At 39.5% G+C, this 4,272-nt stretch overlaps 1 long non-coding RNA gene across 3 annotated transcripts; it reads right to left on the bottom strand.

Moving 5' to 3' along the window:
• Window positions 1–498: 498 nt before the first annotated feature.
• LOC123173433 (uncharacterized) lies at window positions 499–3,886 on the bottom strand. 3 transcript variants are annotated; one of them, XR_006486211.1, is made up of 6 exons: window positions 2,983–3,886; window positions 2,786–2,874; window positions 2,604–2,670; window positions 1,778–1,838; window positions 1,368–1,489; window positions 499–762 (listed from the first exon to the last, which is right to left on the bottom strand). It is a non-coding gene; the product is annotated as an uncharacterized lncRNA (long non-coding RNA). The 3 variants fall into 3 exon arrangements; XR_006486210.1 differs by having other exon boundaries at window positions 499–1,489; window positions 2,760–2,874; XR_006486209.1 differs by having other exon boundaries at window positions 499–1,489.
• Between the last annotated feature and the right edge of the window lie 386 nt (window positions 3,887–4,272).

The raw sequence follows: 4,272 nt of genomic DNA, 5'->3' as shown, positions 1-4,272 counted from the left end.
CAACGCCTTCAGAAAGGGATTGGCGCTCAAGCGCCGCCGCCACCGGATCCAACCATCCAAAGTCAGAATCTAGGTTTTCACCCTGAAGAACCTGAATGAGCATATCCGAGCAATGCCTTCAAGAAGGTAACGATGTAAAAGCATTCTTGTTTTGGCCAGATCCCAGCTGAAGTGCCGACGTCACTACCAGAAACAGAAATATTCCTGTGAGCCGAAACCCGACAGGAAAATAGGGTTTACCGACAGGGAAAGTATTTCTTGTCGGCCAACCGTCAGGGTTAGCCGTCAGGCATAGCTCGACAGGGAAATTATGATATGCCTGTCGGCTGGCCGACAGGAACATTTTTCCTGTCGGTTTTCATTGTTTCTCTGACGGTTTTGGCCTCACAGGGATACACAGTCGTCAGGTTTGGTAAACCAGGTAAATTTCATATCCCTGTCATACATAACCGCCAGGAAAAATTGAGTCCAATGAACAAAAAAAAATCTTAGAATTGATGGTCTTACGCATAGCTATTTTATTACTCTGATTGTTTAGAACAAAGAAACATCGCTATCAATAGCTTCCATCAACCATGGAGTTACAAATTCACATACATCGGATACAATTCCATCAAATTTACATACATGAATCAAAAGAGAATGAAAACAGAGGTGCAACATCTAAAATCACTAGTGCATCAACTAAATATTCACAGCGTGAGACCTCTTTTCATAATGTTTGGTTACAGCTTAAGTTGCAAGCTTCTCTTCAAGGTTACCCTGCAGTGGACATAAATGAACTTGTACAAAAGTGCAAGTGTCTCGCATAAAAAAAGGTGCAAGTGTCAACACTTTGATACAAAAAGGTGACAACAAACAGGAACAATATCTATAAGATATAATAAGCATAATCGATCTGATATCTCAGTTTCTCGCAATAACAGTGGCATATATACACAACTTGTTTTTGTCACAGCAAAGTTACCCAATTTTACAGCTATATGGAAAAAATAATGGAGTAATTTGTGATAGAATCATATCTCAGATTTATACAAACCATGCAACTGAAAAAATCCATTCAAATGACAACCTAACCACATGCTTCTGGATTAGGTAGAAATATTTATCACCTAACAGTCTGGATTGATGAGATATTAGAGGCTTCTTGCAAGTCAGGCTCAAATCACAGTACCAATGTCAATACTCTTAAGTGCAAGTGCTCAATGATGCATCACCACAAAATTGTATAGTAAGAAAATAACAAGGAGTTAAGTCTAACCATTTCAGATGTTTGAGAAAAATGGGCAGAGTCATCATCATCTCCATAACAGTAAAAACCAAAGGATTATGCAATTATTCAATAATGTAACAGCAGGGAACAGTACCTCTTTATTCAGAAGAATAAGTAGAATTTCTTGCCTTTATTGATAACCTTAACGTCCTGCTGCAGTCTCCTTGTTGTGCTGATCCTATTCCGTGTAATTTCCATGCAACGGATCATTGGTCCCTAAATCATAACATAATGAAAGAGAATGAAACCAAAAGGATCATTGGTGAGACAATAATACATTTTTACAGTACTGCATGGTGAGACAATAAAGGGTCCCAAAGAAATAGAAAGGGGTAGTTTGCAGATTAAACCAATATAGCAGCTACTGGCTCAATAATGTTGATCTGAGGATGTTGGGCACACTGAACACAGCACGGTATGTTTTAATATACACAAGGCAACTTGATTTGATAATTATTAATGATACAAGTTTGGAGTCCAGGGTGAAAGCAAAAGTAAAAATACCTTGATTAGAACAAAAGCTCTTGCATCTCTCGTAGATCTCGAATCTTGAATTTTGCTCCTACTGAAGATGGATTGCAAACTAAAAAAATCAGACCTCAAATAGGTGTTGACCAATATTTAATTTATAGGTTGATGTGCATACAACAACAAAATATGGAAGGGAATAGTACCACTTCATTTGGAAGAATATTATTCAATTTCTTACATTGAGTGATAACGTGTGATGTTTGTTCAATTCTTATTAAATCAAAAAATAATGAAAGAGATTAAATCAAAGGGTATGGACAAACAAATTAGAGAGCAAAACTGTTACATACTCGATAGTGAGACAATAAAAAAATCATAAGGAAATAGAATGGAAAGTAACATTAGGAGTTTATGACTGAACAAATGTAGCAGCTATTGGCTCAAAACAGACCAGATGATCTTGAGCATACTAGACATCGAATTTTATTGTAATATATAGGAGAAAACATGCCATACAATTATTCATGATAAATTTTGGAAGGGTGAAAGCACAAGTACAAAACCTTATGCACCGTGTGTACCAACACAAGACAAAAAAATAGTTTATGTATAGAACCTGCTAATGTCTTTTTCATGATTCTTATTTACTGCTCGATCTTGAGAAAATTAACTGAGAAACCAATGTTCGCTGTTACTTCTTACTCTAGTTACAACTTCCAGTTACATGTTGATACACAAAATACAAATATTGGAAGGGGTGACCCACAATTACAAAACCAGAAAAAGAAGATATGCAGAGCTATATTTGAGAAACCAGTGATATATTAAATGATAACAAGCATGCAGTATTGTCCATTACCTTTACAATTAACAGTCCAACTTTGTTTCCCTCCTCTGAAGAAGTGATTTTTTAGGAGTCCTGTAACCTGGAAGATGAAAATCAAAATATATCAGACTTTCTAAAAGCAGTTGTGGTTCTAGCTAGTACTACTAGTAGAATCTCTTGCAGACATACGGTTGCAGAGGAGAGACATCAACTACCTTGGCCTATTCAAGACCAATGTCTGTATAGAGCCATTTTCTTCTACCAGTACCCAGCAAATGAGGAAGGAGACCATTCTCGTTATTTTCTGGTCATTAGAGTCGGGGGTACTCACATATGAAATTAATCAGGAAATGGAAACAAATCCTAAAGAAGGGAAAATAAGAAGAAAAAAATGGATCTGGAAGGGTGGTACCTGGATGGAAAGGGGCGGCACTCATAGAAGGATGCGATGGCGATCGATTGACGACATTAGCAGGTACCTTTACGGCGACCCTCCGGAGGTAGAGGCGAAGTTGACGGCCATATTCCGGCGGCGGCTGTTCCTTGTTCGGCAACCCAGCGAGTATGGCGAATGGGGCGGGAGAGAGGTTGGCGGACGCGCATCCGGCGACGAGGGATCTGGGGCGCAGCAGGTTGGCGACGGATTTGGGGCGCATCTGCGTAGAGACGACGAGGGATCTGGGACGCCGATGGCTGGCGGCGGCCAGATCTGGGATTTGGGGGCGCCGCTGTCTGGCTCGGGTGGGGAATGACTGGGATTTTTTCGCTGGGGCTTTATTCCAAGTTTTCCAACCGGTGAGCGGCAGCCCAAAAATTAGTTCAGCGGCGGGACGGGCTTTGTTTTCGCGCGCGTGGCTGAATTCATGGCGGCAAACCTGGGCTTCATTTTCGCTGTGGGTTACGCACGCCAGGGATATTGGTTAGTCCTGTGGGCCGGGCCAGGACCGACAGCAATATTGTTTTTTCTGTGAGTTTTTGCCTGGCGCACAGGAATATGGCCCATTTTCCTGTGCGCTAGTGCGGGCCCGACAGGAAAAGTTATAACGCACAGAAAAATTTCAGTTTCTGGTAGTGCGTCCCCTAGCATGAAGCTGGAGTATTCGTTTGCTAGGATAGTTTCCCAACCAGTTCCTTGTGGATTGATGTCCAGCCTTAGCCCTTGGTACCCCAGTTTAGTCTTTCGTTGTAAAATCTATTTATTAAGCTTATACTATATCCAGTCACGTCATTAAGGTCTTGCAAACCCATTTTAATTACACTCACACTTAGGAAAAATATTTTAGATTATGTCTTTCAAGACATGGATAAAACTAAAAATAAATATAAAATTGCATGCCTCTATGGTTTAGTCTACACTTTTAGAGATTTATATGTGTGGTTGAGTTTGATTATTGCAGATTAGTTATGTTGAATTCAAGTTAGTTTGTCATATTTTAGAGTGTCTATATGTGGAAAATATACGTGAGATGTATGGATGAACGCATGAAACATCAGACTAACCATCTCCGTTTAATAAATAGTAAAGATGAAGATAAAGATATTTATACATTCTGCTGCATTTTAGTGTCATTAAACATCATGACAAAGCATTTGATCTATAACGAAGCATCCGACATATATCTCGATAGATGTTTCCAGTAGAGAGTATGTTTGTCTACACTTGTTTTAGAGAATATACCCAAAGGGCACCTTATATTTATTA

This window comes from Triticum aestivum, unplaced genomic scaffold, assembly GCF_018294505.1.
Source record: "Triticum aestivum cultivar Chinese Spring unplaced genomic scaffold, IWGSC CS RefSeq v2.1 scaffold84827, whole genome shotgun sequence".
NCBI lineage: Eukaryota > Viridiplantae > Streptophyta > Magnoliopsida > Poales > Poaceae > Triticum > Triticum aestivum.
This window is presented reverse-complemented; position numbering and strand designations above follow the sequence as displayed.